We start from the raw sequence: 13,692 nt of genomic DNA, 5'->3' as shown, positions 1-13,692 counted from the left end.
GGAGAGCTCTTGGGAGCGTTTTAATCTTTGAGCCAGACTGCCTGGGTTCAAAACCCAGCTCTGAAGGGAGCTTTTAATAGCGCTTTTACAGCCAGCACAAGCTTCCTCGTGCTTTTGTGCCTCCATTTCTACTTGTAAAATGGGGGTGATGATAGCAGCACCTGTGATATACAGTTAGTGGGAAAATGGAATGAGTTTACTATAAAATTGATCATCATTACCTATTGTTAAATGTTGGCAATAGCAGCTCCCCTGAATATGCCAAAGGATATCCAGAATTTCATCTGATCTACTCCCCGCCTTCCATTCCTCTGGGCACAAAGGTCCAGGGGGCCCCATCTTCCTACACCCCCACTGGCTAAGATGTGTCCCCCTGTTGCTTCCTGCCATCCTTAGTTCAGAAATGGACCACTGTGACTTAGACCTTTGGGTGGGTTATTTTATCACCAAGGTAGACACTTAATAGACTAGGCCGAGCTATGGAGTGATCCCTGAGAAACTGATGCGCAGAGAAACTAATGAAAAAATCATTGAAGTTCAGTCTAATTTTATAGCTTTTAGGATGATGACATACTTCATATGTAAATACTCATTTCACCTGTCCAGAGCTTGGTGTCAATCAAAAACAGTGAAATATTGAGAAATGCTCTCCTCTCTGTAGAGAGGAAGTAGACTTGTGGTTGCTTGAGACTGGGGTAGAGAGATGGGAAGATAAGTAGGTGCCAGCTAAAAGGAAGGGGTTCCTTCCTTTTGAGGTGATGAAAATATTCTAAAAGTGATTGGTGATGGTTGCACTGTCTGCAAATACACTAAAAAAAAACATAAAATTTACACTTTAGATGGGTGATTTATATGGTGTGTAAATGAACCTTAAAAAGCTGTTATTTTTTAAAAGATGTTGTCCTCACACTCAGTCTGAGGGCCTGTTGGTCTGGGGGTGGGAGACACCAGTGGAGAGAAACCAACTGTTTCCATGTTCCTCACTCCCTTTCCCTGAGCTCAGCCTCCTCCTCACTCAGGCTCAGCCTCTCCCAGCATGCCTTGCAGCTGCAGCTTAATCGAAGGGGCTCTTCCAATCTGCTACCTGGCAGAGATGATTGTTAGACACCTCAGAGATTTGTGAGAAGGACAGAATGAGTTTAATGTCAAATACTCAGAACATTTTCAACAGGGAAGGTTAGAAGAGTCTCTGTCTAGATTACTCGGAAGCAGACAACGTAACAACACATTTCAATCTGTTCAGGCAACCTTGGAAGAGAGGTAATTGCTGCCACTCTTTGAAGGTTCTTCCTCCACACTTCTCTTCCTTTTCCACCCTTCCCTATTATGATTATGGCAATGCTTTACATGCTTTTCTACCACATAATACCGGGAGCTCCTTCTCATAAGGCCCGCTGGGAAGGACACTAGAGAGTGCAGAGCTCAGTCCTGGAACTGCTTCTTTCTTATGTGACCTTGGTCAGGTCACATGAACTCCTGAAGCTGCAGTCTCCACAGTGGGGATAACACCTGCCTTGCCGTCCCCTGGGGAGAGCCGTGAGGCTGTAGACCACTCTAAATGGCAGCATGCTGGAGGAGAAGAATTCAGACCGAAAGAATGGGTGCTGTCTTTACCCCAGAACTGATGAGGATCAGGGATGAAACAAATATTTAAAGTATGAGAGGTCAGTCAGTGGTATAGGGTATAAGCTAAATATACCCCCACCAACCTACTCCCTGGAACCTATGGATATGTCAGTTGCATGGCTACAGGTTAAGTCACGTGGTGACATCAGGTCACAAGTGCAAGGATGGTTGCTGACAGGCTGACTTTAACATGGAAGAGTAATCCACGATTAAGTAGGTGGTCCCAATGCAGTCAAGGGGTTCTGAGGAGTAGAAGATGGTGGCAGAAGAGTCACCCAAAGAGCCACCCAAGGAAACGCAAGCTCTGTCAGTGATTTATTGGATATGAGTCCAGTGGGACCCACTGTGAACTCGTGCCCTCCAAAACGGGAAGATACTAAGTTTGCATCTTATTTAGCTGTGGAGTTTGTGGTCATTTGTTGCGCTAGCCATGGGAAATGAACACAGGCAACCAGCAAGAACTTGCTGAGTGCTCTCTATGAGCTCTGGGTTCTGGGAACGCAGAGGTGAAGAAGAGAAAGCCTTTGCTCTCTCGCTGGAGTCCACGTACCTACAGGCACAGGCAGTGGTGAACAAGTAAACATGTGTGACTCTGCAATACACAAGAGGTACTAATGTCCCGGTGAAGTTGACAGAGTCAGCCCTGGCCCCTCCGAGGAAGAGGAGGCAACATGGAGTTGAGGGTGCAGTGATGGAAGACAGGGGGAGAAGCACAGCGAGAGCACCTCACCTGGCCGAAGGCATCCAGGAAGGCTTCCAGAAAGAGGCACCAGCCTGCCTGAGCTGAAAGTGTGAGCAGAGTGGGTCACATGTGTGAAGGCTGCAAGGCCACAAGTGCCTCAGGGCAGGACAAGAAGTAGTCAAGTCTGGTGTGAGGTATGAGGAGTGAGCAGAGACTGGAGAACAGAGACCGGAGCAGCAAGGATGGGCCCTCTAAGCTGGGACCCTGTTTTAAAGCGCATGCACAGTCATTGGAGGGTTGTAAGCAACAGAGCAAATCCATCTACTTTATCTCAGGAAGACTCCTGGCTGCAGAGAGGGACAGGCTGGGGTGGACAGAACCGTTTGGAGGCCATGGCCATTGTCATGAAAGGTAAGCAAAATACAAGGGTTAACCCTGGCCTCCTATGCCAAGCAGATCCAGGTCCCAAAGTTCCTTTTACTGGAGTGAGCCCCCTATTAGGTATGGATCTGCAAGAGGAGGTGGAAGCTGCTTTTGGGGAGATAATAGGACAAGGACCACATCTGAGGTGGGGTAGCAAGAGGGAAGAGATCGCTGGTGATAGGGTGGCCAAAGGATTTTGAAGATCAAGAACCTCTCACCTTTGATTTATAATTGTTAGCTGTACAGTGTCATCATGACCTCTTCCTACAATCCACAAACCAGTACAAGCTGCCTGCAGCAGCCTTTGATTTGTGGATGCTTTCCATTTTTAAATTTTTTTGTCATCGTACTTTATTATTGAGGTAACACAGGTTTGCAACACTCTATGTTTCACTCATCAGATGCATGTTACCACACCACAACACCCTGGGTACCTTTTAAAGTCTCCACGGCCCAGATTTAGAGGGGCAAGCAACTAGCTCTAGGATGTAGAGTTTACTGATGCATCTACTCAGTAGATTTGAATGAGTCCCTATTTCATGCCAGACCCTAACTCAGGCTTTAGGGGATCACAGGTAAGCAGATTCATGGGGTGTCTGCCTCTATTGGGCTTCCAGGAGAATGGGGACCAAGATTCAGCAGGTGCCCAAAGGAATCAGCTGCTATTTAAGGATGTCTTTAGACATGGGGAGCAGGGAATGCCAATATTCTGTTGATTTCAGGACTTTCTTAAAACTAGAGAGGACAGGGGTCTCAACTGGGTTATGGGGTCCCGGGGTGGCGATCATTTAATAGGACTCAGAAGTGATTGAGAACAAAGAGGATTAGCCAGAGTTGTGACTGATCCGGTGGGTGCAGCAAGGGGCCAGGAGGCTCCCTCTGGTGCAGGGAGATCAGGCATCGGTAGCTGGGGGAGAAGGAGAGAGAAGGGAGGGCCCAGGAGAGAGAAGGCAACTGAAAGGGAGAAGGGGCGAGGAGCCAGAGCAGAGGGGCCAGAGCAGGCCTTGAAGCGCCTACATGGGATTTTTGGTATCAGGTGAACCCAGGTTTGAGACTTGGTTACTGTTTCAAGGTGATAAGGGAGCTTGCAGACGGGGGAGCTAAGGCTGTAAAGAAGACAGAGAAGGTCCTGGGAGAAGGGGGCCCGGGCAGGATCAATCCATGCTTCTGTCTCCCCTCCCCAACAAGTACGGAGACGCAGAGGCAGAGGCGCAGATCAAGTTCAGTCTTATCAGTGGGGGGAAAGAGGCCCCTGCATCACTGGCCTGGCCATGTTGGTGAATTCACTCACTGAGGTACCAAGTAAATCTATAACTTAGTGCTTTTCAAAGACAGCACAGAATCCCTAGGCAGTGCTTCTCTCTCAGTGGACCCAAAATAAGCCTGACTTCACTGAGCCCCTCTGAGCTTGAGGGGTGGGGTGAGCCCTCGCGATCTACCATGTCCGGGCCTCCTGCGATCCTGGGCTTTGCTGCAGCTACCTGAGCCTCCACATAAATACCCTTAGTTAGTGGCCATCTGTTCCCAAACAGGAGCAACAGTGTGTGTGTGCCCTGGGTCTGGACGTTTGTTCTTTGAGCCACAGCAGAAAGCCGAGGCATACCTTCTAAGATTAGAACAAGCCACCCAAGAACCAGGGCCTGCCTCCCAGTCAGCTGCAGCCTCTCCTGTTACAGCCCCTGCCTCCCTGTCCGATTCCCTTCTCTTCCCCTTCAGTCTGACTGGATTTGGACTCTCAGCAGGGAGCCCCCTGGGATGTTCCATAGATTGGCTCAGCATGGGTACAGTTGGGTTGGCTGCTTCCTGTTTTTTGTTATATTACATCTTGGAGTCATTCATTCATTCATTCTTCCTATACTCCAGGGCCTGTTCCAGGGCACAGCAATGAACATGATGATGTAGATTCTTTCATAATGAAGTTGCAGGCTAGTGAAGGAGACTCCTTTCAACAGTCATCATTATTTTGACCTTGACTTATTGTTTATTAAATAGGTAAATGCTGCAAACAGGAGGGACTAGGAGAGAAAGTGACAAAGGAGATGACCCAAAGTTAAACTGAAATCTGAAAGATGAGTAGAAGTGAGCCAAGCACTATGTGAGTGGTGGGGAGGGGAGGAAGCGAGCCAGGAGCATTCCAGGGAATTTACACAAAGCCTCAAGGGAGAGAGAGGAAATCAAAGAAGACCTGGGTGGCTGCCTCTCAGAGAGCTCATCAAATCTTTCAGATTTGCAAGCTTGTCTCCTTATTACTGTGAGCCTCAGGCACAGAGATCATGGGTCCTTCGGGCCCATCCCCTAGCCAGGGCCATGTTAAGTGCTTCGTAAGTGCTGGTAAATGAATGAATGAATAAATGAATGATGTCTCAGTAAACCAACACCACAGATGGCATCTGAGGGCTTGATAAATATAGCTCAAGACCTTGAAGTGAAAATGGAAACCAAGTGTCAGCCAGGGCTGGCTCTGGGCTCACCAGGCTTCTTTATGTTCATGAAAGTCCACGGATTCATCCAAGGTCATTAAAACACTCACTAAAGGAAGAATAAGACCTTCTCTGCTGAATTCACTACTTAACTATCTGAGCCTCCAGTCACTTTTAGAGCAGGAAACCCAGTCTAGTTTCATACTTTGATACCTGGATACTATCTTCCCCGGTTTTAATATCTCAATCTGACCTAAAACATGACTTATCTTCACAAATACTTAATGATTTTTTTTTATATCTAGAGTGATTAAATCATTCTGTTGGTGGTTGAAATTTCCAGACACATTTTCTCATGGGGAAACTGAGGTAAAGGATGTCAGGGCCCATTATCAATGTAGAATGTGTCTGCCCCATGGTCTTCTGGCCCAGGCTCTGGCCTGGTCTTGCTAGCTGTGCTCACCAGTCTTTGCCACCCAGAGGCATGCCAGCAGGAATCGGCAACCTGTGGTGTATCAACACCTGGGACAAGCTCTACCCACCCTTCAAGCCACTTGGCTGGGATGGGCTAAAGGAGAGTTGAAGCTATTTCACTGTTTCCCCACAGACTTTCTCTCCAAAGGAGGAAAAAGAAGGAAGCTGTTGAGTTGAGTTGCTTCATTCAAAAAGTCTGTTGGGTTTTGTAGAGCAAAACAAATGGTCTAGTGGCACAAAAAGAAGATTGGGTCGGGGTGGGGGGTTGGAGTTCAGCCAGCAGAGGCCTGTCTGCAGTCCACTATCTTTTCCAACTGCCCTTTCTCTGTGGCTTCCTTTGGCCTGGGGCTGATTTCCAAGGGAGTGTCCCCTCAGGGAGGCAGAGAAAACACCTGTGTTGGTGAGCAGCTACCAGGACTCTTAAGTCCCTCTGTCCCAGCCTTATAAACACACCAAGTGAGTCCTTCTATATTCCCTGCATTTCTCAAATGTCTCTCTGTAGAAACTGGTTTTAAGTAAGTAATAGTTGTTTTGTTATATGTTTTCTAACCAATAAAAAAGCAGTTAATTTACTGAATATTATGTCAGGTACTTTGTTAAATGACCCCACTTATCTGTGACAGTTTCAAAATCCTCCATTTTACTGATGAGACACAGACACTCAGAGAGCTCAAGCAACTGGACTAGGATTGCACAGCTACTATAATAAGTCTAGAATCCAAGCTCAGATGGTTCTCTAAAGCCTGCCTTCCTAATCACAACACCATATTGCCTCCAGCAGCAAAACCACTTGGGAATTCACATATTGGGGTTAAAAGTGCTCATCAACTAATAAACAACCCAATAAAAATGGGTAAAAGATCAGGACACAGAGAATATATGTATATAAGACTAATAAGTACATTAGTCATTAGGTAAATGTAAATCCAGATGACGAGATAATACTGCATTAGCCATTACTGGAATGGTTAATGAAATCAACTGACAATACCGAATGTTGGTGAGGCCACAGAGCAATTCGAATGCTCACAGTTGTGAGTGGGAATGTTAAATAGGACACTTAGAAAAATATTTTGCAAACTTCTTAAGTCAAGCATACACCAACCAAAGAGCCCAACAATTCCTCTCTTAGGCATTTCCTCAAGAGAAATGAAAACATATGCCCACTTGTTTGCAAATCCTTAAGCCAACTTTATTATTAATAGCCTGGATCTAGAAGCAACCCAAATGTTCATGTAGAGTGACTTGATAAACAAACCTATGGCGTTAATGCAAAACATAGAAAACTACTCAGCAATAAAAAGAAACAAATCTCTGATACACACAAAGGCATGGATGAATTTCAGAAACATTATGCCAAATGAGACCCACACACAGCAGTGAGGTCAGACACAAAAGATCACTGGTTTGTGTCATTTACATACCAATCTTAACAAGGCAAAGCTCTAGTGAATGACAGGAAGCAGATCACTGATGGTCTGGGACAAGTGGATTGACATAAAGGCTGCAAGGAAACTTGAGTTTACAGAAATCCTCTTTATCTTGATTGAGCTCTATCTCTTGTGGTGATTTCATGACTATATACAGTTGTCAATACTCCTCAAATCATATGCTTAAAATTAGGTGCATTTTACTATAATCAATTTACCTTATACATGGTCTATAGATTCTTTTTAGTTTTATATATATATATATATAAGTGCTCATCATAGTTTAAAAAATAAAAGCTGAGATGCTCTCCAGTTGCATGAGTCCCCTTTTATTTGGCATGGAGCTAGGGAATTATTCTAAGTCCTATGAAATAATGAAAACAAAGCCTCATCACAATACCTGATTGCCACACAGTAGGTGTGCTTGCTGGAACATAGTTCCCTCAAGCTCCTAGCAGGGATGGCAGACTGTTGCCAGTCAGTCCCAGAGAGTTGTAGCAATAGGAGCAGGATCTGCTCTGCCAAATCTCTCTTACCCCCTCCTGCAGAACAGGTCTGCCCACCAGGTGGGTTACTTCCATCTTAGTGTCAGAGGAATCTACAAATGGCATTTATTGAGTCACACAGAAGAGCAGACTGGGTAATCAGGAGTGGGGCTCTGGGCTCAGCACGAGTGGCCTAACTCACATCACAGCCATCAGGTGCTGGGGTCATTTGGAAGTCTAGATGAGGGCTGGGTAGTGGCGCAGCAGCAACCATCAGAGGGACATCTGCTCTGGCTTCTGTGGGTGGGGAGCATCTTGCTTTTCACCCCAGGCCCAACACCAAAAGGGGTCATAAAAGGTGGGCCTCGGTGGTGGTGCAAAGGGTTAGTCTCAGCACTGTGAAGCTATCAGCAGCCACTGAGGCATGAGTTTGATCCCCTGCCACAGAGCTAACCACATAGTGTGTCAGACCTCTTCTGTCTTTGCCGCTGCTCCCCTCAGCAATGCATTTCAGTACATCTGCCTGTTCTGCTCCCCACTCTGTCTCTGGTAAATCTTCTTACCCTCTGCACCTCTAGCCAGATAGCGGCGCTAGTAGGGTGTGGGACACTATGAGAGAAGGACTCCCATGGGAACCCGGGGTTAAGTCTCAGGACAGACATGTTCAGTCCTGCAGAGTTTGAAGGGAAGAGCCAGATGAGATATTTCAATAGGCGAGAGGTCTGGGGTGGGGCGGCCCCTGGCCCAGCAGCGAGAGGGGCTGTGTGAACTCTCTGCCCTTCTATTTCCTCATCTATGAAATGAGGGGCTCCTAGGAGGCTTCTGAGGCTGCTCCAGCTCACGGCTCTTTACTTTGTAACTTTAGCATCACAGTGAAGAAAACTGGGAACACTTAGGCTCTTTCCTTTATAGATGAAAATGGAAGTGGGTTCAGGAAGTTGTTACAGACTCTGCCAGGAAACTCAGAAAAGTCAAGGGCAAGCAGTCTCTAAACACCTTTACACACAGCTCTTAAAGAACTCCCCCATCCTGCTCGAGAAGATCCCCACAATACGACCTGCTCCCATTTTCCAATGGGAATGAAATACACAAAGTGATATAATCTGTTTATGCCTAGTTACAGGGGTCAGTAATACCCCCGTTTATGAGTTTCAGGAGAGTAAGATGTGACTCAAAAGAAAAAAGAGAGAGAGAGAAAGAAAGAAAGGAAAACAAAAGGAGGACTTTAAAAGTAATTGAAGGCCTTCTCTGGTGGTGCAACGGGTTAAAACACAGCACTAAGAAGCTAAAGCCACTTAAGCATGAGTTTGATCCCCGCCTGCCCCAGAGGTGACCACATGGCATGACAGACCTTTCCTGACCCGCCCGTTGCTCCACTCAGCAGTGTACTTCATTATTCTGCCTGTTCTGCTCCTCACTCTGTCTCTGGTGAATCCTCTCACCACCCCTGCACCTCTGGCCTGTACCCCAGTTCTGTATGCATAAATAAATAAATCAATCTTTTTTTTTAAAAAAGTAATTGAAGAAGAAAATGGGTGATAAACAAAGATCAAGCAATGGTCAGGACAGATGAGGGTGTATGAGGTGGAAGGAAGCCTGACTAGAAGGGGCAGAACAAGAAAGCCCAGTCTTCCCACCTTCCCGAGCTGCTGCCCATTTAGTTTTCTTGAAGGAATACAGGTTTTGTTTTCTTCTTTCACACCTGTCAGCATGTCAGTTTTGTGCTATCAGCTGTAGCAAGGGCACAGGTGGAGCCCCTTGGCCAGCTTCAGAGCCTCAGGCTTTGAAAGCGAAGCAGGCAGAGTCAAGGCAGGAACCAGAGCCTCCAGGAATAGACTGGGCTTGCAGAGTAGAACAGAAGCCTTTCCAGAACCCCTGCAGGGAGAGACTTTGGGCCCTGTGGGAGGGAGCTCCCAGGCTCTGAGCAGAAGTTCCTCACAGGAAACCCAAGAAAGGTCCTTCCAGTAGTGAGGACACAAATGTACTGGCTCCTGACCCAGGAAGCAAGGAGCAAAGGTCTAAAGACACAAATAGCATTCTTTGGTGGTAGGTGCACTGTGGCAACAGGGCCTGAAAGGGGAAGGGGAACCCCACACGTCTACAATGGAAACAATGCTGTAAACCAGTATTAGTGCAATACAATTGTTTTCAAAAGACACGAAGAAACCAAGCTCTCCTTGTAACCCTATCAGTCTTTGTTGGTCCACTGCATGCACAAGAAGTCTCTCTCCCGACTCCACCAATCCGCACTTCTAATAGATGTCTCGGGAGAACGACTCAGACATGACTCACAGGATGATCTGATTCGCTTATCAATGGTGGCAGTGTGGCCCGTCCAGGTGGTGTCAGAGCCCAAAGTAGAGCCTAGGCCCTGGGTCTGCCCTCACAGCAGGACTGACCTTCTCTGGACTACATGTTCTCTTCTGTACAGGGGGGTATATCTGCCACACAGGAGTACTATGGAGATTAAGTAGGGCCCTCCCTGGTGGCACAACAGGTTAAAGTACAACGCTATGAAGCTATCCGCAGCCACTGCAGCATGAGTTCGATCCCCAGCCAGGGAGGTCACCACCCTCTTCTGCTGCTCCCCTCAGCAGTGTACTTCATTGATTTGCCTGTTCTGCTCCCCGCTCTGTCTCTGATGAATCCTCTCACCCCCTGCACCTTTGGCCTAACCCTAGTTCCTGTATGCATAAATAAATAAATAAATCTTTTTTTTTAAAGGAGGAAGATTAGGTAGACTGTACGTGCTCAGTCCCAAGTAAGACAGTAATTGATGTAAAGTAAGACAGTAATTGATGATCTGACTGCATCGGTTTTACTCCATATGGCCAAGACCTGTTAGAACCTGCTTGGTAGCCAAGACCTTAAGTGAAGCAGGGATTTCTCTAGATTCATTGTATCAGGCATTTTATTTATTTATTTTAATTTTTAAGTATTTATTTATTTTTGCATACAGAACTGGGGTACAGGCTAGAGGAATGGTAGGTGAGACGTTTCACCAGAGACAGAGTGGGGAGCAGAACAGGCAGATCTACTGAAATACACTGCTCAGGGGAGCAGCGGGCAAGACAGGAGAGGTCTGCTGCGCCATGTGGGTTACCTCCCTGGCAGGGGAGGTGAAGCAGCTGCAACTAGCTCCACAGTGCTGTGCTTTAACCATTGTGCCACCAGGGAGGATGCTGCTGCAGGGGGGAGAAGGGAGAGAGCACAACAGACTACAGAGATGGGTTGGGTGCTTTGGTGGTGAGACAGCTATGGTGACCACACCTGTATGGTCACAATATTAACAAGGATGTAGAGCAGTAGTCCTTTATCAATTAAAATAGCAATATTTAAAAGATGGTATAAATACATTTTGTACACTTTTCTATCTCAGTTGTAATCCCCGTGGACTACCCCCCACCACAGTCCATGTGCTCTTCCCACCCCCATTTTGTTCTTGTTCCCCCTTCCTTTCTGGTTTATAGTTGTTAGTTAATGTTCTTTTTCACTTTCTCACAATTACTATATATATATATATTCCCCCCCACCCCGATTCCTTACACTCCTGCTATAAGTGAAACCATCGGTATTTTTCTTTATTCCTCTGGTTTATAAAATAATATTTTTTTTAAAAAAAGAAGGTTCAATATTCCTACAGAAAGCTCAGCCAAACCTAATTTTGGAAAAGTCCAGAGCAAGTTTCAGAAAAATAACAAGCAACCAACAAACTGGAGCAGGGGGAATGTTGCAGAGAAATTAAGTCATGGTTCCTGTTCTCTTGAAGCTGACAGTTCAGCTAGAGTAATAGGAAGCAAAGGTAGCATAAACTCAGAGGATAAAGGACAATGGTATAAGAAGTTGTATTTGTGTGAGCCATGACTAACAGCTGAAGGAGCAACACAGGCTGGACGTGCAGCTAAAAATGACACGTAGAAGAGAGAGAGGATGAGGGAAGGATGAGCGTTAAGGCCAGATCAGGAAGTGGTGACGGGCAGTGTCTGGATTCAGAATGTCTGATTCCTAGCCCCACTTGCTCCCTCTGTGACTGTTGGCAGGTAACTTAAGCTGTGTAGATTGCATGGGCCTCATCGGTAAAGTAAGGGGAGCAATATTAATCTCACAGGCTTGTGGAGGAATCCAGTGAGAGCACACGCACCTTGCTTAGCAGAGTCCAGCACATAAGCGCTCAATAAAAGCAGGCTGTGTTTGAACACGAAGCCAGGGCATTTGGGGTTGATCCGATAAACCTGGGAAGGAGTTCAAAGGAAAACATTTGCCCTGATTGTCAGCATGCAAATCCCAACTGCAAAGGGGTCCTTAGGCTGCCTCTGCAGTGATGCAGACATCCTTCTGGAGAGAGGGGTGGATGTTCAGGAACAGTGGGCGACCTGCTCAGGCAGCAGGAAGGGACCCCATGACCCTGAGAGGCCCTAGCACAGACTCATGAAGAATTCAGGGATATTCCACATCTATTCCACCAGAAAAAAAAGAACAACATATAGATGAGAACTGGGCATATAGAAGGGAAACTTCCATTTAAGGAGCAAATTGGGGAAGGGCCTGACAGGCGAGAGGCTATGTATCAGGCTGGTATCAGCTATAGGATCTCCCCAGAGAAAGGACACATGATCTAAGGGGGAAGCCTGTGATAACAGCTCCCAGTATGCTCTGCTGAATTCCCATGCCTGGTCTGGGGTTCATGACATTGTGAAGCCAGACTGAGAACTGTAGGCTGCAATGGCAAAGCATAGGATAAAAGAGCATAAAATAAAATGCTTCCTTTTTGCACTGAGATATCCCAGAACCAATTTTTCAAAAGCCCCTCTATTAAAAAAAAAAAGTTGGCCCTCCCTGGTGGCGCAGCGGGTTAAAGCACAGCATTGAGAAGCTAAAGCCACTTCCGCATGAGTTCGATTCCCGCCTGCCCCGGAGGAGACCACATGGCATGGCAGACCTCTCCTGACCCACCCGCTGCTCCCCTCAGCAGTGTACCTCGTTGATCTGCCTGTTCTGCTCCCCACTCTGTCTCTGGTGAAGCCTCTCGCCGCCCCTGAGCCTCTGGCCTGTACCCCAGTTCTGTATGCACAAACCAATAAATCTTAAAAAAAATTTTTTTTGAAAAAAAAAGTAAAACCTTTTTCATGGCAAAAATACTATAAATGAAGTAAAGAAAAAAAGTAAATCTTGAAGAAGTATTAACACAGATGAAAAGGAAGTATCTTTTATGTAAAGTGCTCTGACCAAAGGTCAGGAACAACATATAAGCAAACGATTAAATAGAAAAGCAAAAATCAATAAGCAAAAAGATGTGAAAACTTACTGGTTGTCAAGGAAATAGAAATTAAATAAGCACTAAGATTAAGATTATCTGATAGGCTGGGAGAGGAGAGAAGAAGAGAAGAGGGGAGAGAGGTGGGACTACTGCTGTTTGGGAAATGGGAAAAAGGAAATGGGAAAACATGATATATAGATGGAGGCAATAAGAGTTGCTACCACCTTTTGGGAAAGCTATCTGGCAACATTTATTACCTCTGGCTCAGCCCCATGCTCCTGAACCCCCAGCCCCTTCCAAAGACATGGCCTCCCCCCCTCCCACCTCCCAGAATATGAGGGCAGGGAGGCTGATGCAGAGCTGTTTATAGCCCCAGAACACTGGACAAAGGGAATACCCATGAAAAGGAACATGATCTATGTGTTATCCATGCAACGGGTTACTGTGGAACCTCTAAAAGGAACGAATTGCAGCACTTAAACTTCCATGAAAAATTGTAAAGTGAGAAAAGTACAGCTTATGAGAAGTACAATAAATCACCCAGTTTTATAAAACAGCAACTGAAAACCCCTTGCATGTTATCTGTATATATGTGTGTGATGCACATATGATAATGTATATAATTATAGAATACGCAGGAGCCTATGAAGGGTGCAAATGAAGTATCTGGAGGCTGACTGGGGGAGGAAGCAAGCCAAAAGAAAAACACTACCCCTAAAACCCAGCATGTTGGCCCTCCCTGGTGGCACAACAGTTTAGGACACAGCACTGCAAGTGAGTGGCAGCTGAGCTAGATCCCCACCCCGAGCTGACCCACCTGGCACAGCAGACCTCTCCTGTCTCGCCTACTGCTCCCCTCAGCAGTGTACTTCATTGATCTGCCTGTTCTGCTCCC

The 13,692-nt window shown here is 46.3% G+C and overlaps 1 protein-coding gene across 3 annotated transcripts in view; it reads right to left on the bottom strand.

Moving 5' to 3' along the window:
• The window catches only part of RCSD1 (RCSD domain containing 1), a 60,354-nt gene that overhangs the window by 21,932 nt on the left and 24,730 nt on the right, over positions 1 to 13,692 (bottom strand). The window lies entirely within an intron of this gene.

This window comes from Condylura cristata, unplaced genomic scaffold (genome assembly GCF_000260355.1).
Source record: "Condylura cristata isolate star-nosed mole 26May11 unplaced genomic scaffold, ConCri1.0 scaffold00024, whole genome shotgun sequence".
NCBI lineage: Eukaryota > Metazoa > Chordata > Mammalia > Eulipotyphla > Talpidae > Condylura > Condylura cristata.
This window is presented reverse-complemented; position numbering and strand designations above follow the sequence as displayed.